Source organism: Perissodus microlepis, chromosome 17 (genome assembly GCF_051167445.1).
Source record: "Perissodus microlepis isolate ML-2025 ecotype Zambia chromosome 17, ASM5116744v1, whole genome shotgun sequence".
Classification (NCBI taxonomy): Eukaryota; Metazoa; Chordata; class Actinopteri; order Cichliformes; family Cichlidae; genus Perissodus; species Perissodus microlepis.
In genome coordinates this window covers 3,708,160-3,733,570 of record NC_140477.1, presented here as the reverse complement: position 1 = coordinate 3,733,570, position 25,411 = coordinate 3,708,160, and the positions used below count along the sequence as shown (strand labels likewise).

The window sequence follows — 25,411 nt, the reverse complement described above, 5'->3', positions numbered from 1 at the left end:
TGATGAACTGACCACACTGAACATTTACATAGTAGCAGCTTATCAGACTGTAGCCTCACCTTAAAGCATACCTTAATTTTTTTTTTTGTCCATTTCACTCTAAATGAGACTATAATTTATTAAATGTACACTATGTTGTACTAAAAACTAATTATTGAGACCATAAACCCCCTCAGTAAAGTGTTTATTGGGGTTATAAATGTGAGAAACATGGTCACAGACATGCATACAGTTTTCTATACAAAGAAGTCGCTCCCTACTGCCCATTAGAAAGCATTCAAGTTTAAGGCACTTTCAAATTGGATTCCCTTTTATGCTGTACCCATCTTCTATGGACTAACTAATGACTTATGAATAATGATCTTAAATTGTCCATCCATTCATTCTCCTTATCCATGTCAGGGTCATGGGGGTGATACCATAGGGCGAGAGGCAGAATACATCCCGGACAGGTCACCATTCTGTTGCAGGACTAACACAATTTAGAATTATCAGTTAACCTAACCCCACTAACTGCATGTCTTTAGACTGTGGCAGGAAGCCGGTGTACCCGGAGAGAACCCATGCAAATACAGGGAGAACATCCAAACTCCACACAGAAAGGCACCGACAAGACTTCTTTGGTTGACTTTTATCTCTCCTGTTTGGTAATAATGGCATTGGTGGACTTTATAAAGAATATTCAGTTGTTCACAAACAGACTTTGATGAATCAATTGGTCATATCAGTGACATCATCTAAACCACAAGATCCTTCAGGCTTTAAGATACAAACACAAATAGATGCTGACTCAAGACTCAGACACATTAGATACACACTGACGCACAAAACGCTTTTGCATTGGTAAATATTCTCTCACTCCCTCTCTCCAAGTCATGTGCTCTCTCTTACACACTAACTCTCTGGAGCCCACTTAACACCAGTGTCCTCTGTCTTTGTCAGATGCTCCCTGAGACTAAAACATAAATGCAAAATCCATCCACAACAACACACAAAAAACTAAGACTTGCCAAAATTTAAACTTTCTTTTCTTTGTCAGAAGAAACAAAAACAAAAATCAAATCAAATCAAGGCTCCTCTCTCTCCAAGAAGTTGGTGGCTGCACTTTAAGATTGTTTTGGTGCTCAGTTCAATTGCTGCCCTATGCTTTTAAAAATCAAGACAGCTTAGGTTCTTCCAAGTAAATTACAGTACTGTGCAAAAGTCTTGACCCAGCCCTCATTTCTTACTATTTGCTTCCAAGGACCCAGACTTGTAATTTCGCAAAGTGATCTTGAACAATAGTTCTCCAGGCTTTCTGGAGGTCTATCAAAGTTTTTCTTTTTACACTGGCTACCTTTTCCATCGACTTCCCCAGAGCCCAGACCTTAGAATTACTAAAGCAGTGTGGGAACTTCTAGCATGACAATGCAACAAAAGGCAGAAAAAAGGCAAAGAAGAGCCTCAAGAAGCTCTTGACCTTCAAGAAACCTGGAGAACTACTCCTGAAGACTAATTAGAATATTCAAGAACATTTGCCTGAGAGTTTAGGCTGTTGAACAATAAAGGCGATCACACCTTTGTACAGAATTGTATACACCGTTTTTTTCTTACATACAAAAACTTCCATTTGTGCTTCCATCCATACTGAATATGTACACGAGACAAATAAAGCTTCATTATTTTTAACCCCCCCAAAAGAAAATGATTGCATGTATAACATTTAATCTAAAACATCTATAATTACAGTACAAAAACTGTAACACAATGGAGCCAAGTGGTATTTTAAGATTCATTATGTTACATGTGCCTGTTGCTTCCTGTTATTCCTGTGTTTGTGCTGCTTGTTCACTCACATCATCTCTGACCTAGCCTTTGTTTTTTCTTAGTCAGTCCACTGCAAAAAAAAAAAGAAAAGTTCTTATTGCTTTCTTTGCTCTTGTTTGTTTGGCACAGTACAAAGAATATCACCAGATAAGTTGGTAGTTAGAAGTCATGTTTAGAAGTCATGTAGCAACATCTTCCAACAGATCAGGAGAAAGTTCCAGTGGGGAAGCCAGCGCTGTATCTTGAAAGTCATTTTACACAATGACATGTGGCTACTTAAAAAACAAAAAACACCTTCATGTAAGCACAAGGTGGCGAGATGTTTGGACGGTCTGACTGCGCATCCCTCCCCCTGCCTGCTCAGAATTCGCAGCGCCGCCTAATCATCGTCATTACAGCTGTTTGAAAAACTGTTTCCAAACAGGCAATCAAAGCCTGTCTCGATAATTAGCGAAGGGGAAGACATCTTTGTGAGCAAGCTGCTCCTCTCCCTCCTCCCATTGCCACCAATCTGAGAACACAAAAATCAGATCCTATGAGAACACAACAAAACCTGCACATTTGTGTGATTCTCGGGATGTGTCTGTGTGTGCGTATGTGCATGCAGCGGTTGCACTTATTGTGCTGCCGAGACAGCTTGACTGAAAACAAACTGACAAAAAACATTTGAAGCAGAAAAAAGGGGGAAAAACGTACACACACAACAACCTGTCAAGAGCGAAATGCCTCTAATTTTTCTGTCATCTGCCAGCCGTTTAACAAGACGAGCGCGCTCTGCCCCCACACTCCTCCTTCAAACCGCAAGAGACAGAGATGGAGTGAGGAAGAGGAGGGGAGACGGGAGGAAAAGAGAAGGATGGGAGAGACAGACAGAGCATCTGATATGTCTTTTTCCTATCTGAAATCATTCAACTCACTTAACCTTTTACTTTCTCTCCAGGTTGTGATCTTTTGCTCCTTCTCTTCATCGCCCCCTCTTCCCTACCTCAGACAGTAGAAGAACAAAGTGTATATTTGTAAGTGTCAGGGGAGGCAGGGTAATAAGCACTTAGCCACTGGCCCAGTCTCTCTCAGACCAAACCTCCTGCTCTCTGCCTCTGGCTCTCTCTAAGGGGGGAATGGGGTTTATAGTAAAGCTCCTGCTCACTTTAATATGGTACATTACGCTGATGCTGCTGTCAGCTCACATGAGAGTGCAGGCGGTGTGTGCGTGCGCACGCGTGTTGTCTGTCTCAGCAGGTCTTCTTCTGGCTTCTACATACATTTGAGTACATTTAGAGCAAACGTGTATGTAGCATGTGTGTACGTGTGTGTGGTGGCAGCTTTATTTCTCTTGCTTCCTCATCAGAACAGCCTCGGGGAGACAGGCAGACACATGAAATATTTAACTGTCGTGTCTTTAAAAGAACAACAGATGCTTTGTTCTGCTAATTAGCACTTAGCATAGAGAGCAGTTACAGTACAGTTGTGTGTATGGATGGGACTGTTATTCAAACTCAGCTGGGGCTTTAAGCAGCCCACTTGACATGCCATGTCCAATTCTGCTCCCTCTCCATCGAACCTGGTGCCACAAGTGGGGTGGGCAGTGGTACAAGAAGGTAGATAAAGACCTCCAGCCAGCACTTAGCAAGAGGCAAACAACTCCAAACATGAGTCAGCATCAGCTATATTTTAACTACCAGTAATGAGCAAAAAGCCAGACCTGCGGAACACGTATAGTTAATTTATGTTCTTATTCTCTTATTAACACCTTGAACATATCAACTCCATCCTTCTAGAACAGTAAAGGAATAGTTTTGGTTTTATTGTATTGGATGTCTGTGAAGGTTCTCTATCATCCAGGTCATCGTAGTCTAAGGAGCTTGGAAAAGTATAATTGTATTGGATGTAAAATGAGAGATTTGTACTGGAAGGACGTGGAAAAATACCCATTTTTTAGATGCCTAATTGATTTACTTTTTCAAGCAAACTCTCAATGAGTAAAGTTCCAAACTATTCAAGAGATATAAAAAGCAGTCAGCTAGCATTCTCTCTTTAACAGAGTCCTTAGCTCTACTGAGCAGCTCAGTAACATCAAAAATTGCAGAGTGAAGCATCTTAGGAGTCTTTTTCATGTACCAACTCTTTTGTCAGGAGTTACAGGTCTGAAAGTTCGGTAATGTCCACTCTGACTGCGTTAAACATTCGCACTCTCAAATGCATCTCCGTAGGGTAATTACAGTCTAATAAAGTTCAGGACTGACAAAAGAAAAGCTTGAAGGACAACATTCCTAGTAACATACTTGTCAATGTCATAAACATATTTCCTGTTTACTCAACCAACAAAAAGTTTCACTTTTTAAAGGCGGTAGTGTACACCTTTGACATTTTCTTCATGACTTGTATCATTCTCCAATACAACAGCTCCACAAGGTCATTAATGAACAGCCTTAAATTTCTCCATCAATTCAAAAATCTCAGAGCAGCCATGATAGCACAGTGCAACCCAAAATGATCACATAAAACATGAAGAGAAGAAAAGAGGGCGAGCGCGTGAGTGAGATCAAGTCAGAAACACATGGAGGATATTCTCACTAGTCCTCTGGAATGTAGGCTTGAGGTACATTAGACAGTTGTTTGTGAAAAGACTGCAATCTATTAGCAAAACGCAGCACAGCTCAACCCAGTCCACTAGATTTGTCCTTATATAGGGCAGGCTGGTAGAGGGTCATATAACACCCGAGTCATAGTAAGCCACAGCACAACATAAATTAAGACTGAGACAACCAAGGCTAGTTTAAGAAAACAAAAGGCTAAGACTGTCTGCTCCAATTCTGTCACACAGAACAAAAAGGGAAAGAGAGCAAATTGTGTAAAAGTAATATTGTACACAATATGGGTCATTGTTACAAGCAAGACTCTCATTTGTTGGTGCCTTTTTCAGTAGCTATGTCATTCTTGATAACTGAACTCTAACTGAATTCTGCATGTGTGTCGGGTAGTTGTAGTGGCATGCCCCTCTTGTCCCTCCTCTGCTCAAAGATGCTCGTCTCCTCTCCTCTGACACTTAATCAATGCACTGGAAGTAGCCTTTCACACACAATCTAATTATATGGAAATGAAGGAAAACCAGGGGGCCTATGCTAAGTGTGTGAGCATGTATGCCCGCACGGATATACTTGCACTAAGGTGACTGCTCACAGTGACAGAGGTAAGGAAAGCGCAGGAAAGCAGATGGGATCCACATACACATAACAATAAAGCTGTAGCTGTTGTAGGTAACAACAGGTTCTTATGACCTCTCGCCATAAGAACAGTTTCTCTCGCTCTGCTGTTGGACTCATGAACAATAACCATAAGACTGAATCAGAGCAAGTGGTGGGAACAAACACATGACCCTGTATTGTGTTCTCTGCACCTGTTCCATTTTTGCACTGATCATCCCCTGCATTCATGTATATATCAATCTGCTTCGCACGTTTTATTTTTATTTAAGTTTGTCTTATCGTATGTCTCGCACAAAGTACCGCAGCAATTTCCTAATGTTGTAAATCTGCTCAACATTTGGCAAAAAACCCTTTCTGATTCTGATTCTGAACAGGGCATGCACAAAATACACATTCTGAGCTATAACTCAAGAATAAGCCTACATATGATCTGAACTGTATTGTCATTGGTCCCTATTGTGCTCTATTTCTTACCATTCATCAGGATCTGACACATGCATGGAGCTGTAATCTTGTCCCAGAACGAGCGCGCATGTGAGTGTGTGTGTTTGGTGGTGAAGGTGATGATGTAGAGTGGGGTCAGGGTTAACTCATAATAAATCCTGCATGTGCAGCCATTAAAGTGAAGCTACTGCCCAGACATTTGTCTATGGAGTCATCAATAAAGTGTGATTGCTCAGTTTAACATGGCTACTGTCCTAGCTGTCTTTTTCACTGTTTGAGTTTTAAATCAGAATACAAGCCTATTTATTCATGAACATGTGCATTTTATCTAAACCTGTATTTCCTAACAGGCCATTTTGGATGTTGGAAAAAGTTTAAGGTTTGTTTTTAGCACTCTAACTGTACTGCACTATTGTCTGTCACAGCCTCTTTTAATGCTATGCTGCTACTACTACTACTACTTACAAAATCAAATCAAATCCTACAAATCAGGATACTAGCATTTATTTAAACGGTTATGAACAATCATAATATTAAAGTACTTTAAAGCTGAAGCAACCCTGAAATGAATAAGATGATGGATGGATGGATGTGACAGTCATTATTTAAAAAAAGAAGCGTAACCCCAATGTGGGCACTTTTGTGAAATCACACTGGTGCTATTGGACTTTTACTAGACAACATATCTGGACATACCACGTCATCACAACACGTTATCCATCAAGCCAAGAGCTATCAATTTAGTCAGAAGAACAAATTAGTCCTTAGGACTTTGGCAGATTGATGTTATGATCATGTTTATCAAATCAAGCGTTTTATATGAAAGCCCTGATATCGTTGTCTAATCAACTTTGAATCGTAAAAGGGAAAATACGTAATTGCTGACCTCTAATTGTGTAATTTCTTCCTTGGCTGCAGCGATGCAGAATTCCAGCATGTATCAATAACACAGAGCAGTCATAAAGAAATTATAAATGCTTTATCAAGTGGTATACATTAGTAGTATATAATGTTCAATGTTTTTCACAGCAGAGCTTGCTCATCCATATTCATTTTTTATACGTTAATTATTTTTTATTACCATTTGTTTGTTATGTACACGCATATAGATTTTTAAGATGCCCACCTTGAAGCATGTATAACTAACTATACAAGTAGTTATGTGTTTCATTGTGTTGGCTCACTCCTTTATGGAAAAAAATGATATGTATGATATTTTTCAGATGTTCTTTTTGTACTAAAGATTATATAAAATAAGGAAGTGTAGATTTTAAGTCTGGAAAATCAACCCATTGCAGATGTGCCTTAAACTTTATTTACTTCTTATGAGTAAGCAGAGCAATTCTTTTGGTCTTACTGTTTATAACATTTCTTTAAAGTGTCGAGTTTAATAATAAAGCAGAAGGTGGCCTCACCTTGTGATTGACAAGTTGCTGTTATATGACCATGCAAGACCCTCACAGTTCAATTCCAACTGTGGGCACTGTAATCTATAGACTTTCTAAGTTCATTTTAGTTTAACTGTAACTGATAAATGAATAGACTTCTTGCAACAGTGAATAATAAAACAACGCTAATTCTCAATCCACTATACAGTGTGCATAAGGCGATAATGTTTCCACATTACTGGATAGAGTTGGTGCTACTTTGGTGTGTGCATGTCAGAATATGCGAATAACAGCAATACAGTGAAGCTCACGATTGAGTCAAGTGATCTGACAGCTGTCAGTTGAACCCATTTCAGCTCAAATACACACAAACACAGACAAGCATACACACACGTCAATTATGGTGAACTGAGCAGTAGTGAGCTGATTGGGTAATATGTTTACTCCCTGCAGCCACTGTCAGCAACAGACCAACTATACAGTGGACATCACCTGGCACACCAAGAATCGGACAAATGCACAAACATATAGTAATGTGCAGTGTGGTCAGGATGGCAGGATAGTACCACTACCGAAGCTACCAACAAATCGTAAAGAGTATATATAACCACAGATGCAAAGACTGTACCACATGCATACATAGACACATTTACATAGACACCTACTTAATCTCACTTAATAAGGAATTCCATTTGTTGGAGCTGTAAGGTGACATTAGAGGTGTCACCAGAACTGATAGTTAAGATACCAATAAATATCAGAATTCAAATTAAGTACCACCTCCATGATGCTTCTATGTTCCATACTTGATGGGCCATAATGACGTGACAGCACACTCTGTACATACCGCAGGGACGTACCAACAGAATTTAAAAAGAAAAAAGGGGTTGCAAAATGCATCATGTAAATGGTGGTATTGTGCTTTTCAGGGCAAGGGAGGAAATTCTTCCAATGTGCCAAGTACATAAAAGGACCTCCATCCATTCTGCTACTACAATGTCAGTGGCTTAAAAGCACTTTTTAAACAAAAGAGTTTATGTTTAACTAAACTGGACAGGTATTTTGTTTTTGGTATTTGGTATCAAGAATCACATAATTCAGCTTGTACTGGTATAGACTACTAAATTCATCATATCGTGACAACACTAAATGACATGGGTACAGCGCTGTGATTTTCAAGCATCCATGGCAGCAGCACGTGGAGGCTCTACTTACACAACAATGCATCATGATAAATATTCATGGTTAACGCTAACATGCTGATGCTAACAATGTAGATCGTTTACTTTTGTTGCCCCCTGAGAGATGAAACTTTGAGGTATCAGTTCAAGATTCTGGATTTCGCTCCTTATTGGAGGAATTTACATAACAATGTGCTGCACCCATGGTGTGCTGATGAAAGAAGTTTGAAATCTGAGTAGTGACGCTCTTGTTAGCAGTAGCTGCTACAGTCAGAAATTTGTTGATGCACATGTCTGTGACTGAATTACCACCACAGACCATAAAGTATTTGCATACAGATAAGCTTAACTCCAACAATTGTTATGCATCGTTATTACTGGCTCAAAAACACTTTTTTTTTTCTTTTTTAAAAATACGGTTACTGATACGGTATACTGGCTCATGCAATATTACTGCAATTCCTTTCTTCTCTATGACTGCTGAAGAGTTGCTCTGAATACTACAGGCTAGAAGCTAAGCAGACAGTAAGACACAGAAGCATCTAGAACTTTAAAGCAAATTTTAAATATTAAAATAAATCAACCCTCTTTTATCAAAGACTAGCAAATTAAACTGGATAAGCAAAAATCTGACTTGGAGAGAGCCCTGTTGTTTACAATTTTAAACAAAGCATAAAGTTTGGACGGCAAACCAAGAAGTAACATTTTGACTTGATGTTGTCACTTGCCTAAATTAAAGGTCAGTGGATCAGCAAAGTCAGGGCCTCTATACCCTGGGGTCTGGACATATCTGCACCAACTATCTGTGCTATCAATGTAATAACTGTTTACATATTTCTGTGTGAACCAAAATGTTCAGAAGATTAACTGACAGAAATAGTGAATTATTTTACACCAGCTATTATTATCAACTGAGTGAAACTGCAGGTGCTGAGCCAGGAGAGAATAACAAAACAAGTTATGATTGAAGTCTTAAAAGTTCAAGGCCCAAACAAAGAAGTCTGAAACTCTGAATCCATGTCTATCAACATCAACTGAATATCAATCCAACGCTAGATAATGACTATTTTAGTACAGATATGAAATATTATTAAAACTAACAAACTGATCTGCAACATGAACGAAGTAAAAAGAGGAAAGAGGGAGATAACAACAGTTCATGTGAAGCAGCAACACTGGACCACACCAATAAAACCACACACATCAGAGACAGAAAGGACAAAAGAGAAGAAAGGAGCAACACAGGAAGAATTAAGAGGATGTAGGCAATAAAACAAAAGACCAAAAGACTTTAAGAGACAACAAGCGATAGATGGAGACAAAGTGATAAAGAGTGTGTGTGCGCATGTGTGTATTCATTATAAAAGTGTTCAAATTGTCTTGGCGTCCTATCATGTGGCATCAAACCCATGCGCGATCTGGAGGGGGAACTACAAAGTGGATCCTGGGGCCTGCAGAAAGAAGCCTTTTTGATCGCGCTAATTAAAAGCCATTTTGTTTAAAACAAACAGACACAAGTCTAATTGGCTCTTTTCCATAAGAAAGGGAAGGATGCTGAAAGTGGAAGAACGCATGAAGGAGGGAGGATGTGTGTGTTTCTGTGCGTGAGGTAGAACTGGATCAGAGGGAAGCTGTGCTTGGCTGGCACATTCACTGCTTCAGACAAAGCATACGTAAACAAGGAAGCACACTTTTTTTTTTCTTTTTTTTTTTTTTTTTACTGTGACCCACTACTAAGTATTCCCTAAACATAAAGTAAGACAGCAATGCAAGTCTGTAAGGGGATAACAGGTGGAGATGCAGACAGTTCAAACGCACACAGACACAAATCCAAACAGGCAAAACATTTCAAAGAAAACTGCACATCTAACTCCACCACACAGTCTATTAAACATCAGCTATTAGTGCCATTACTGTTTCTACAGCACATAACATCTTGTCAGCTTTCAATCATTTGACTGTTTTTCTTCAAAATCACAGAAACTGGATTATAATAATTGTTCACTACTTTTATAATAACGGTGAGAACGGGACATTCACTCAAGACAACAGTGAAAATGCTCATGGATTGAACACTGTGTCAGGTAAAAATTTGCATGTGCTAAAATTTGAATATTTTCAGTAGGATGCACCTTAAATTAGTCCATGATATGAAGATGTTGTGTAACAGCAAGGTCAAAAGTCAGACAAATGGCTTTTTTAGAAAGTCAAAAAAAAATGAACAGGTGTATGTATATTTGAACTCCACCACATTATAAATGGTAACGCTGAAATCTAACACACAAAGCTGTTCCTTTCCAAACTGTCAACCGTTAAATTGGACTAGAGGTAAATAGTTTCTGTTGCGTTGCTTGTTAACATCACAGCAGATTAAAAATCCCAGAGGAGCGCAGTATGGATACACTGAACATATGAGGGTACATACACGCACACCTGGGTCTGAAAATGGAACATATTGTCTCCGTCCATCTCTGAGTCATCAAATCATGGCCTGCAGCACCTGTGGTCGATTTCATGTTGTTCTCCTAAGTGTGACTGAACTTAACTGAGCTGAGCTAGACTACAGTCTGAATGATGCTGGACCTGACTACTGACTGGGTCCAACTAACCCAACATAGAGACAGTCTTATTTAACTGCTGCAATCATGCTAAAGGAGCTTTTTATTTCAGGAATGCCACAGACATGTGCCTAAGTGTTCAGGGCTTGGCAGAATAAAGTTGTGAGACTTAAGTATTCCTGCTTTCATTTTATACACATAACCACAATACATGTCACACGCACACAAATAAGTGACACCCAAAGACTGTTTGCATCCTGAGAGATGTAGGAGATTTTACATTTTTTTCATAATGTGTCTTTACAGATTTGTCTGTAAAATCTATGAAATGCAACATGGAATGTCATCACACACTTCCGCTTTGTCTGCATCTTTAAATATCACACACAATGCAGAGGCTTCAGTCGACCCATCTACTGTTGACTGAAGCTCCATTCTTACGGAAGGGAAACAAGGAGAAGTGTTTGAGGTCAAATTACATAAGAACTGGGCTAAAAATCAGTGGCAACCGGTCTTTTGGTGTAAAGGTTTTTGGTTCAAATCTCCATCAGACATAACTGACTGCTTACAGCTATCTGCGTCATCTGCAAAAAAGCAAAGATGAAATCTTAGGCCACCAAAGTGGAGACTCTCTACCACCTGGCACAGATATTCCACCCATAAAAATTATGAACAGAATCGTGACAAACTGCAGACCTGGGGAAAACCAACACTCACCGGAAACAAACATCCACAGACTTACTGTCAGGAGGCAAAAGCCATATATGCTGTTCTGTTTATGTTTGCACATTTTAATAAATCCTTGCACATATTCCCCCTTTTTGCAGTGAAATATAAAGAAATTAGGGGTGGTTTGAGACTTTTGATCAGTTTTCTACCATCGCACACTTTCTCTAGGCATAAATTGTACACAAGGAAAAACTGCCTCTCTGACATCACAAAAACAAGTTACAGAAAAACACACAGCAAACATCATCTTCCTCACACACGACTCACAAAAGTTTCACAATGTCACACGATTATGTTCACAACTATAGCAACAGAGAAATGGGCCGCTTGAAAGGCAGAGGCAATAGAGGCCAATTTTAACAACGCACACAATACACTACATTAGAGTAACGCTTCCCAGTCTTACCGCAACACAAACATTCACTTATCTATATGATAATAGGAGGGCGCAGAGCTCAATGTGACAACAAGAGAGAAACGCAGCACAATGCCAAGCAACGCCTGTAGACAGAAGGATGTGAGATGTAATCTTCTCCAAAGAGAACAAGAGTAAGAGGGAAGAGAAAAGAGGGAGATACACGTCTTTATATGCAATACAATTTGGAGTAGGGTCTGTTGACAATGAAGCTGTCAAGGAAAAAAAAAAAAAGTGTAGACAACAGGCTGTTGTTTGGGGAGGAGTATCTTTAGACGAGAAATTGATGCTGCAAAGGGGGTGAAATACAGGAAGAACTGTGATACAGGAAGTTCTGACAGCTTTTACAATTGCGACTGGTGAGTGTAAATAAAGTATGATTCTACACCTGACACACGTACAATGTCTCTCTTATATCTAATGCACGTTTGAACTGCTCTAGGTGAAGCATAAAGTGGAAAAAATAATGCGAAGGAGGATGTTTCTATCTTACCTGTGTGGCGTTTTTATGTATGAACGTGCAAGCTTAAATGCAAACCATGTTTGTTGAACTTCAAATGAACAGCTCATAATTCTGGAGAAGTGCTTATTCGTTACCTTTGTCGAAAAATTAGATAAGATCCATTAATAAGTGAGGAGTAACGACATGTTTAGCAGAATTTAAAGAGCACAGACGGGGAAACATTTAGTTAGGCTAATATCCAAACCCTAAGAATGTACTTAAGAGTACTTGAAACTAGAGGTGGCCTCAAAATTGTGCCAAAATGATGGTTTTATTAGTGATTACAGCTTGTAAGCAGTCATCATGTAGTAATATAAATAAAATCAAGGGTATTTTTTAGTCTTCTTTTCTATATAAACGCTACACAGTGCCGCCCCGCAACTATTTTTCAAATGTTGCACTACCTGCTCTATACACACGGTGTCGAGCAACGGTGGACACGGAATTACAAGCAGTACAACATTTTGCGGTAACGACAAAATGTGAGACATTTGTTGTTTTTAATGTTCATTTATTGTTTTTATGTTCAGTCTCAACTGTTACGAATTTGATGTGCAGTTAATAAGTGCAATAAATATTTATATTGGAAAAGAAAATCGTGAGAGAATTGTGATCTCAACTCTAAGCAAAAAAGTCGTGATTCTCATTTTATGCAAAATCGTAACAGCCCTAATAGATATACATACATACATACACACACTGTCATTGATGACAGACTAACTAATCTGAAGTTAATCTGAATCTACTGGAGCAAGGTGCCAGCAGCAGCACCAATATTAGAGTGCAATAATAGTAACACAGTTAGGGCTGCTCGATTATGGCAAAAATGATAATCACAATTATTTTCACTGAAATTGAGATCTCGATTATTTGACGATATTTATTTAACAATAACAATGTGTTGAATAATGACTTTAAAGATTGTCAAAAATAATATAAAATAGTGTGCAAATACTGATAACAGTGCAAATGTTTGCAATATAAAAAATAAATGAAAAATGTAAACATCTATGTTTAGTGAACTTTGCAGTGTTGCTCTGTGGTGCAGCTACGACACTGTAGCAAAGTTTACACACTATGTCTACTTGATCCACGTCTGACTCCGCGAACCCATAATGTTTCCACACCACTGAAGTTTTTTTTAACCTCTCTTTTCAACCAACGGCAGTCACTCTCCTCTCCAAATAACTTCTGCTTAGCTTTCCGAGCTTCCCTCGGGTCCTCTTAATCAGCGGTCCCCAACCCCCGGGCCTCGGACCGGTACCGGTCCGTGAGTCGTTTGGTACCGGACCGCGAGAGTTGAGGCTCAGGTGTGAAATGTATAGTTTTCAGGGTTTTTATCGGTTTTCAGCATTATTTTGTTATCGTTTTTATCGTTTACTCGGTTTTCCTGGGTCTTTTCACGTGTGTTATGAATAAATTTTCTTTTTTTCGGTACCGGTACTAGTTTTATTTTGTTGTATTTATCCGCGACACCTTAAAGGCCGGTCCATGAAAATATTGTCGGGCATAAACCGGTCCGTGGCGCAAAAAAGGTTGGGGGCCGCTGCTCTTAATTGTTGAGAGGTGCGCTCGATTTGCCGCACGGAGCAGCGCGAGAGTAAAGCACGAGGGAGGGGCTAATAATCGGCTCAGTCATTTTTAATGATCGTTGAAAGCCCAGATCGTAATCGAGATTAAAATTAGATTAATTGAGCAGCCCTAAACACAGTACCTACCACAGTCCTAAGTACCCTTGGTAGTTTGTCCCTTAAAATGAAAAAAAAAAAAAAAAAGGCATGATATAGCTGCTGAACACTAACAATTAAGTAAAGTAACTTCACCTTGTAACTCTTCAGCTGAAATTGACAAATATTTTCTACCTGGATGATGCATATTTAGTCAAGTTTTTTTAACCAGTTGCTTAAAACGTTTTTCCACCGTGTAGCTTCATGCACAATTTCTGTCCACTGTGCAATCTCATGGCGCTGGCACGGCTGGCAGCCTTAACCCAATTTCCCTCGGGATGAATGAAGTTTGATCAATCAATCAATCTTCCTGCCATATTAAAGTGTACCTATCAGGTGCTTGGTTGGCAGTGCTTGGTTATCTACTCTTGGGTCACACATCACCAGCTTCCAGCATCTCCTCCTCGTTGACAGTGTGTTTTTGCCTCAAGTGGTGAAACATGTTTGTTGTTCCTGCCTTTAGCAGGAAATGTTTAGTCTCATATTTTGCAAAGTACTGTTCTTTGTTGGAGGTTGCTCCCCTTTTTACGCACGAAATCTTCATCAGAGGCTGAGATGCTATTTTTGCTCTCATATTTCTGAGATTGTACCACTGCTGTACACAGAAGGGAACGTCAATGCATGACTTCCCTACATCATTGCTTCAAGATATGACACTTGTTTAACGGTATAAATATTTATACTGGTATTATCACAGATGATGAGGCACAAATCTACCTGAAACATTCTGAAAACTGCACTGAGGTACTTATAGTCTACATACTTAATTTCTTAAGAAACTGACCAGATAAATAATGGAAAATTGACTAACTGAGGGGAATTAATTTATCTATTTTAAGTGGATCAATCAAGACTGGTGATTATCAGTTTACATTCATGCATACACACTTCTGTGATAGTCTCATTTGCATGTGATGCAACCTCTAAGGAAGTGCAACCAAGTGTAAATATATCATGTAAAAATGGAACTCAATATAAACATGAAATACTGACTTGTGCAAAGATGTTTCTTTCAAATAACATGCAATACGTAACAGGCTGTGACTGTACCTAGCTTCTTCCTAGTGGTAATGCTACCCTAAGAGCCAGTAGTTCTGGCTAATTCAAATTAACTCAGTTGCTTCCAAAGTCTTCCATCTTTTTACCCTGCAGTGATTTCTGCTGTGGTAACTGTTGTTCAAAGTGTATTAGCTCCAACTCCATCATGGTCAGCTCAGTCTTAGTCTGAAATACAGGGTTAATTTTATTTCCTAATAAAAATGATCAGTAAAATAATAAGGAGATCAACAAATAATAAAAAGCGATCCAGCACGGGTGCCCTTCTTCATGTCGCGGATGGAATGACCCTCACTCTACCCCCACGACAATTACCACCCATGGCGCATGGCAAAAGAGCTTTCTTACCCCTTTCATCATTTTTCATCTTCTGATGTTTTGCCATGTTTAGTGGTAGTGGTAGTGGGGGGCCTAGCTAGATAATGAGATAACATGATAGAATAAAACAGGTTCTGAATTACAGTGGAGCAAAAGACCATGCTTTCAGCCACCAAGAAAACCAATAAAAATTTCTTTTTGTAAACTGAGTCACAAAACTTTCACAAATACTTATTTTTTGGCCTATAATACAGTCGAGGTCCTTTTGGATTCCCCCTGTTTCTGGTATATGCAAATCTGGGCAGATATTTTTCCTGTCATGCTAAGCTTAGGCTATAAAAGCCCTGATGTTCCAATTCCTGCTCTCTACTTAACAGAGATTGCATTGATCTGCTCATCTCAGCACTTTCTCCAAAATACTGACCTTTTCCTCTCACGCTAGCCTGCGTGTGACAGGACAACGAATAATCAGAAGGAAAGAAAGAGGGGAAGAAAAGAGCAAGAGAAATCACAAAGGAATTACACTTTCTCTTGGCTTATATGATCTATTATTAATCCAATTTTGCACGGACTCTTAAATTTTTGGGGGGGAGAAAAATCACATTGAGCAAATTAATGAGGTAAACGTAATGATCTGAGATGATCAAAGGATATCAGTGTTGGGCAAAGTATAGCCACCAATTAGTAAAACAAGCGCAGGAAAGGGACTAAAATATGCACCAACGCTCCTGATGAAAAGACGGGGTCAGAGAGAATGGACTAATTTCACAAATGAAACGACGTACAGCAAGACAGGCCCGCGTGTGTGTGTGTGCGTGTTCCAGGAGGAGGGGTGTGTGTGTATGCGGGTCATGTTTGGATTCCCCCTGGGTCTACAAGCAGAGAGAGTAAGAGAGGTCCCACAAGAGCAGCAGGAGAGGAGCTGGCTTTACTTTGATAACAATAATAAGGTAGTTCTCCCTCACTCTCTCTCTTTTTTTTTTTAATCCAGCTTTGGCACAATGTGTACTGCCGCTCTCGTTTGATCCATGAAAGAAGCTTGTTATGTTTTTCTTTCCCCCCCACCCTTTTTTTTTTTTTTGAAGAGTTTGATGCACAAAGGAACAGGAGAGTGGAAAAAAAAAAACTTAGGAAATAGGCGCCCTCTGTCCGAATTGGACTTCGGTTTGTTAGGAAGGCCTCAAGAGGTGTACTTCTTTTTGTTGGTTTTTGTTTTGTATATTTCTGGATTTCGCTTTTTTTTTTTTTTTGAAGGGGTGAGAGTTGCTTGACCTTCTGAATAAGTGTCTGCAGAAACTAGTTGCAGGGGATCTTATACCCGGTTTCAGTTCCATATCTTTATTCTTTGGCTCAACTAGCTTACTTTGCATGAGTGACATTTCAAAATAACTCCTGTTTTTCTTGCACTTGGCTTTAGCTCCTCTTTCTTTAAGCTAACTTTACTCAGGATGGATGGATGAGTTGTGCATATAAAGTTGATTCTGCATGTAATGGTGCACTTAACAATATAATGGTAGCTGTAAGGAAAAGATGGATGATGAGACCGAGTTTATGCACCACTTCACAGCTGTTGCCAGTGAAACAGCACTACAGTAAGTCAAATTTAAGGTCACTTACAGACAGCAAAAACTGACCTAGTGTATAGTAATTCTTAATCTTTCAAGTGCATCAGCTAAAGAACAAAAACACTATAAAATGTTAACATTTGCCCAGTTTTTATTTTTTAAAAAAAAATTATAGTAAAGTGTAAAATGCCTAAAAACTCTTATATGTGCCTTACAGTTTCTACTATAAGCTTTTAACATTTGCCAACTAGATTATCATTTATTGGAAGAAGGGTGGATATCATCCTAATGCCCTTAAGGGGTCTTCAGAGATCTGGTCAATGTTAAAGACTTTAAAAAAGGGTTAAAATTTTTATTGATGGTGTTGATTCCCAAAACAGAACAACCCCATAATCTGTCTCTGCCCCACATTGAGCAAGATTGATTGATTAGTACAATCTATTTAGTCCAGTCTCCTGGTCCATAGAAACAAGACAAGCAAACAGCAAAAGACAGCAAAAAACAATCAAAATGTGTTTGCTATGTCAGTGATGTAAAGTACAAAACTTCGATTTAATTATGCCAAAAAAAATGTTAAAAGTTGAAATTCAATCATAACTGAATTTCGCAAGGCCATAAATGACAGATAAAATGAAATCTAAGTGGTTTTCTGGTATATGGAATAAGAGTTAATGTCTACTTCGTGAACAATGACCAACCTTCACAAACACACACAGACACCGTAAGTGCCATTGAAAAACCCCCAAAGATATTTCTAAGCTCATGGAATGAGCTAACAGTCTGACTCTTCTCCCTTCCTCTCCTTTTCTGCTTCAAACATGTCTTCCATTTCATTCCACACACCTCCACAGATCATGTGTTCGACTGTCCCTTTCCGTTTCATCTTTTAAAGTCAAATATTATAATTGCTCCACTGGGAACAAAAGTACACAACACATTTCTCACTTTAATAACAATGGATCATTTTATGCTTTTAATTAAAAAATTAAAAAATAAAAACATAGGAGGTAGCTGAGAGGAGCAGATAAGACAAAAATTTGAATTTTAATCTTGACCTTGGAAAAAAGAAAGACCGGTGGGGAGTAAGGAGGGGCGTATTTTGCTGCCATCCTAATTTTTTATTCTTGGCTTATGTATCTCTCTAAGCCTTTGTATGTCTACATGCTGGACTGAGATGCTGGTAGGACAAGTCACTTAAGCCCATTACTCTAATAATTTATATGTCTTGGCAGCACACTCCTCAACCGTATTCAAAGCCTACAGATACATAAAAAAGACATCTGTTTGAGAGAAAAAACAGAAACATCAGCTAAAACGAAAAACACAGTGATTCAGTCTACAAAGGTGGAGTTGTTTGAGGTTCACTGATAAGGCCAATGATAAAACTTATAACTCTCAATATAAAAAATGATGATAATAATAATAAATAAAGCAGACACAACCAAATCAATGTCAGAGGGGAAAAAAAGACAGTTAGCTGGCAAACTCACAGTAAAAATCACAAATTGCTGGGCATTTAAAAAAAATTCTAACAAATAAGAGCTTGACTGATATCTCATATCAATGCAGATATCTGGCGATCTAAAAATCCAATATTTCCATATATCAGATGATATTTTTATTGCCTTTGGGGCAACCCTACCTCCCTTCTGTGTTAGAACACAAGTAAAACATAACATATCTAACTCTGCACTGTCAACATCACCGTTACCTTATTTGGTCATGCTGCCCACAGTATATATATCATTTTCCTCATCATTTGTGGACGACTCCTTCACTGCTGCTATCCCTGCTTTTCGCATTACCTTTCCTCCAGCCTCATTTTGGTAGTCCTCAATGTTCTGCTGATGTCTCTTATTCTCCCAAGAGAATTCTCATTTCATTCTTATTCGCATTATTCTCATTAAACTGTTCTAAATTTTCACTGTTTTCTCATTTTTAAAAAACGAAACCTATTTTGGCTGCTCCTCTTTTCACAAGGGATCACCACAGAAGATGGATCTACATGTTTGATGTGGGAGACTTTTATACCAGTAGCCCTTCCTGATGTAACCCTCCACGGAATTTATCCTAGGTTCATTGGCATATTAGCCAAATGCGCTGATCACCAGACTATGAAGCCACTGTTTTATGACTTTTAAAACAATCAATATTTCTTTTCTTTAAATTGGGATTCATTTTACATTTGGGATTTTTTTGTCATTTCACCTTTAATCTTCTAGTAAATTAGTCACCAGAAAAATACCTTAACGGCAACACAACTACTGTTGGCAACTGAAAAAATTAAGTTTATTTAAACAAATTGTTCAGCTGCTCCTAAAATCCACTTGCTCAACATGTTCTTACTGTTGGAATTCATAGGCTCACTTTTTTTTTTACAAATTTATGAAGCCTTCAAATAGGGCTGTGCAATATGACCAAAACCTCATATCCCAATATAAACATTTATCGTCCTGACAACAATATATATCAGAAACATTTTACGTTTCTGTAAATTCTGTGAATCTTGAGCAACTGGACTTGCGTGAAGTGTTTTCAGCTGGGCGTCGTGTACCTGGAGTCGAGTGTTTTGACCGATGCATGAAACTATACATTTTTAAGCATAAGTTGTAACGGCCGCCGTTTTCTTTGTGAGGATTTATTACACGGCGTGCAGCGGGGAAAAGCCTGTTCTAACGTTTGAGTCTAAGCTTTATTTGGAGCACCTGACGGCTCTTTTTTTGTATCTCATCCATAAACTGTCTCCATACTCTTTCACGTGATTCTTACGTAGGTGGTAGAAAAGGTTTCCCGTGTTTGATTCTGAGGTAGGGACCAGTTTCCTGCATAATTTGCATAGTACAGTTTCATAACCAAACCATGTCCATGCTACAGAGGTAGCCCCATGTTTAGGAGCAAGGTCCTCAATTTGTTTTGACTGGCCTGTTTGTCATTATTTCAGTTTATTTTGAAAAATCTCAACAGGATCTTCAGCTTTATTGTGAAAGGCTTATGTGGAAAATAAACAAGCGGACGGCGGAGCCACATGCTGTGTTTACCATCGTTGTTGCTAACGACAAAGAGTAAAAACAGTTGCTTATTCGTCTGTAGTGTGGTCATTATAAATATAAGAGAAAAAGAGAACTTCAAGAAATTAATATACCCACTACAGTGACCATCAAAAAAAATATTGCCATAAAATGTTTATTTTGCGACACCACAAAACAAACGATAGCGTAAAATGAAACGATAGACGTTTTCATATCGTCATCCGATATATATCGTTATATCGAACAGCCCTACCTTCAAACAACCTTCAACCTGACATGGATCAGACAGTGACTGTCCCTATTTGTACAATTCATCATAAAAACCACCCAGTACTGGGCAGGGCTGGGAGGCGGTGATGCTCAGATTTTTATGCACTACCAAATTGTAGTTCATTAAACTTTCATTGCATCTGTTTATTATTTTCATTTTGGCCAAATTTATAAATTGGCTAAAGTGATGGTTAGGGAAATAAGATGCATTTCACAAACCCCATTAACCACATTTGTAGATTATAAACTTAAACTAACCAAATTTTTTATTGTATTCTCCAAACTGATAATAGCACAAGCATTTAAGAACTACAAAGTTCAATTACTGCACAGCCATATCTCTCAGTGAACTAAAAATATGGACAGTCATTCAAAGATAACACACTTACTGGAAGTTACTTGGAAGGTATTTAATGAATAATTACTGTAACCAAACAAAGCTCCACTTCAAATGTCTGCTGTCTGTTCCAATTTACACTCAGCTGTTATATTTCATTAGTCTACAAGTCACACAAACATACTCTGATAGCGAAAGAAGAGAGGGATATGCTCCAGCAAGTCACCACATGTTGGGGGATTTGTTTACAGCTTCCTGTCTTGTACGAGATCAACACCCCGTTAAATCAGTGACACTCAAACGTGCAGCTTCTTCACCTGAGCCCTAACCTCATATGCGTGCACAAACATCCATGTGTGCGCGCGTGTGTGTGTGTGTGTGTGTGTGTGTGAGAGAGAGAAAGAGCGGGACCATGACCGAGGGAGAAAGAGCACCTCATCAGTCGCATTGGGAAAATACCATTCAGAGACTGACAGATGTCTCTCTCCGTCTGACTCTTACCTGCATCTAACAATGTGTCTCGCTCCGTGGGCCTGGGGACATGCATACACCCACTTTGACACACATGCACAACAATGTAACAAACAAACTCAGTGTGCCTGTCTGTGTGTGTGTGTGTGTGTGTATTTCTGTGTACAGTACATGTTTGTGTTTTCATCACTGTCTAAAACAGAGCGGAAACCAATCCCTGATGCTACGGACAGATAACAATATCCACCGCTGCCAAGCTCCCACAATAACAACTGGGAGCGCAGCAGCAACTGATACTGTAGGACTGTAAATAGCAGACACACTTCACATTCAGTGCAGATACAGTATCACTCAGCAATGACTGTAATTGGTTGTTCAAATAAAACAAGCACAGAGGGTGCAGGGAACTCTGAATACAGAATAGCACAGAAAAGAATAGCCTAATAATAAAATCCACAGCTCTGATGGCAATATGTCAGAAATAAAAATACAGCTACTTTATCCGTCATTTGTCATGTACTATAAATGATGAAGTCAGATCTTGCTAATGGAGAAAAATGGTTTTACCTCAGTAATCTTTAGTAGCTCAGTTATACTAATAGTGTCAGACGAGACTGGATGGTAAAAGAATGAGCTTTGCAGTCTGCTTTAGAAGTAAAAATGTAGATCACACAGAAGCACAATCCCTGAACCAACAGAACACTGTTTTATGGCAGAATCTCTTTACACCTGAGCAGCTTTGACTTTTACCGCCTCTCATTCTTTAAGTCTCTTAAAGAACGACAGACAGGGGAAGATGCTGACCCTAAAATTACACAGTCACTGACACAGCACACATGCAATAAAGGGAGGCTTTACCCTCCAGGATGCCGAGGCAATTAAGGCACAGATAAATTGCAAAAAAAAAAAAACAACCCCAAAAGCTACATCTCAGGCCTCATTTAATATGTTATATGTTAAAGTTCATGACAACATATTTAGAAAAAGACTGAACAAGTACAGCTTGTTTGGAAGGGTTGCCAGGGGAAAGCCTTGTCCCTCTAAAAATAACACGGCAGCACCACTTAGGTTTGGAAAGTTGCATCTGACCAAACCACAAGAGCTCTGGAAAAATCGCTCTGGACCAAGGTGGAGATGTTTACCCATTAAGCAAAGCAATGCATTTGGTGAAACCAAACACAGCAAATCAGCACAAACACTTCGTACCAACATCAAACATGGTGGTAGTGGGGTGATGATTTGGACTTAGGCACCTTGCAGTCAGTGAATCAAACTCCTCTAATGGTGTTAGTGAAGTATTGTAGGAGTGATGTAACTCTTTGGAGGTGAAATTACAAAACAATGCAGACACAGACACATGAAAGTTAGGTGTACCACAACTCATTTTCACAGGGATTTATTATTTATCCAAAAAACTATTTTGCTTGTTATTGGGTTAAGTGAGAGTGGTAAAAGGTCGCGTAACCTGAGGTCGCTACTGATGGTCAGGGTTGTATTCTGAACATAAAATTTCCACCGATCTTCATCTGCTTATCCCATTCAGAGTTGTGGAGGCCTGGAGCCTATCCAAACTGTCATAGGGTGAAAAGAGGCATACAGCCTGGACAAGTCACCAATCGATCGTAAGGCTAATGCACAGAGACAGACAACCATTCATGTGACAAATTTAGAATCACCTCATCCATGTGTTTGGACTGTGGGAGTATCCGGTGAGAACTTACGCAGACCCATGGAGAGCATGCAAATTCCCCACAGCGAGGCCCCAAGCAGGATTTGAGCCCAGGACCTTCTTGCTGTAAAACAACACTAAAAACCAAAACCAGCCAAAACTAGAAAGCCAAGCTATCTCACTGTGATTAAGACAATTTTAATACTGAATAAAGATGCCCCTCAATCACTGTCTTGTAGATAATCGTGTTACTATAATTGTCCTAATTTGAAAGCTTTGACATTAGCTCAAGTCCTGTTCTAAACTATTTTCCCTACTGCCCTTCATTCTGTAAGCCTATGAAGTTTGATTAAAGCCATTAAAGTGGATGCATAATTTAGACGAACAAGGCAACCAAACCAAATGACAAACTCAGCTAATTCTGTTATAGCAAAATTACTGATAGCATCTTCTCTGATGCGGACATCGGGTCAGCTGGAGGCGCAGTCGAAGATTGCAGCGGTCCCAGATCAGATGTACACACTGGAACACTTTCCCATGTTGCTTGTCTGTGTTTATTGTGTTATGGTGTGTTGATATCTGTGCATTCCTGTATTATCCTTTTGTGTTACACATTTCGATGTTTCTTTTTCCTCGCTACCTAGCCTGACCTGTCTCCCCAATGTGATGTTTGTGTATTGTATGTACGGTCGGCAAGGTCTGTCATCTCGGTTGTGGGCAAAAGACCTGCAACTGACAAAGGCTATCTCATCTCATCTCATCTCTCATCTCATTTCTAGGAAATGAGAAGCAGCCATAAAAAAGGTAAAATAAACCCAAAATATTCTGATGAAAACCTTGAATAATTACAGATGCAACTGAAGCTGATTCCCTGCAAATGCAGAATGGTTTTCTTTGTTCACCAAAGAAAAACACAAATGTGCACCTCATGCACGTGTAATTTTCTAAATCCAGTATAAGCACAGCCCTTTAAAAAAAGTTTTCCACATGCTTGCTAACAGATACTTAAGAGATCCAGTTAATCCCACACAGACCCACAGTGTCAACAAAAACAAAAGCCACGGGCAAAATTTAAGTATCTATAGAAATATTACAGCATTAGAGAACTACCGCTCTCTCTCCTCCACTCGTCCACCATCCCTCTCCTGCTTTTTGAGAGGCAGGGCGGTGATTGGCGGAAAAAAGCCTCCCTCAATCCAATCCCTAATCCCCAGCAGGCTTTTAAAACATATGACTGGAGGAGGACCAGCGGCGGCTCTCTCACGCTGTCCTCTTCCAAGCGATATTTTCTCTGTGCTGTAGCTGCAACAGAAGCAGCCGTCACAGAAGAAGCGAAGAGAAGCTGTGCGGTGGGGGTTTAAAAATTTAAAATGTGCTCATCCACGACCGTGTACCCTGTTCTGCACGCTCTGAGCCTTGGAGAGCAAAGTCGCACTGCCAGGCTGCCCTTGTTGCCTTCGCTTCTGCAACTTTGACTGCATGGTGGGAGGTATCCCTAGCTCTTTAACGACTTACCGGATGCTGCGCTGCTGAGGAGCCCGTCTTTCCTGTGACTCCCGTTCTCCACTGGTCTCTCTCACTGAAAGACAGGGAGGTGATGGAGGTCGGTAGAGGGGGAAGACTGCCGCCGCCGCTGCTGCTGGTGATGGTGGTTTGGGTGCTCACATTGATTTGTGTCACTTCTGTCTCTCTCTCCCTCTTGCCACACCACCTCTTTTCCACTCTCTCTCTTCACTTCACTTCACATTACACACACATGCATGCACACATACAGGACAAGATTTGTGCAAATTACACAAAGCTGAAACACTAAGGGCAGGAGAAGTCAATTTGTTTCCTCTTCACAATAGCTACTCCTCAAGTCAAGACATTTCTCTTACCAAGAACAAACTATTAAAAGTCTACAACTGATGTGTAACCAGAAGGTAAAATCTAAAACACAGGAGGTAAAATCTGACCTGAAGCTGTAGACTGTCAAGAGGAATAACTTTGAATGTGCCACTATCATAAGTTGTTAAACACTTCAAAACCACAAGCTTTATATTCCATCTGCCTTAGAACCAGGTTTCTGCCAACTATAGTAAGTACGGCTCCTTTGAATGACTACCAGGCTAGCAAATAATACCAATTTTAAATGTTGCCTTGTAGTAGGTGTGTTTACTCAAAAAAAACCCCAGACGTGTAATGTAAAATCCTCAGTGTCACCTGCCCTGCACTAAACTGCGAGGGAGAAACCACACCTTGAGCCGGAATAGTTGCAGTCAGTCATTTAAATGATTTGGTGACGTTTACATTTAGCCCGAGGCTAAACTTTGGCCTACAATGAAAGCAAGCTAGTCCAAAACTGGGATATTTTCGCTTAAAGGCAGTTGTGGCTACTATTTCTTTTTTTAGTACGTCTACTGCTATCGAAGTATAATGGTTAACTTTCAGAATAAAACACTCACCCTTCGGCTGCAGAAAAACAAGAAAAAGATTTTTTTTTTTCCACACACCTGTTAAGCTCGCGAGGACCTTGACTAAACTGTCTAATTTGCATACGTCGCAGTGCCACCCTACTTCTTCCCCATTGGTCCAAACCGCTCTTTCCTAGTTCACTCATTGGCTGATTTAATTCAGATTTTTCATTTTTAAAAATGACATCGCATACTTAATTTAACTTGAACTTGAACATTGGAAACTAAGTAAATTTGGCAGGCGGTAAATATTGGGGGTTTTCTTATATGTTACGTAGCCTTTT

General features: G+C 39.4%; 1 protein-coding gene across 2 annotated transcripts in view; it reads right to left on the bottom strand.

The window, feature by feature from the left end:
* sox5 (SRY-box transcription factor 5) overlaps positions 1-24,428 on the bottom strand; it is a 249,891-nt gene extending 225,463 nt beyond the window's left edge. The window contains exon 1 of one of the 2 annotated variants that reach the window (XM_084910906.1): positions 24,187-24,428. The gene's annotated coding sequence lies outside the window, so the exon portion shown is untranslated. The remainder of the gene's footprint in view (positions 1-24,186) is intronic. The other variant, XM_084910908.1, reaches the window with a different exon arrangement.
* Between the last annotated feature and the right edge of the window lie 983 nt (positions 24,429-25,411).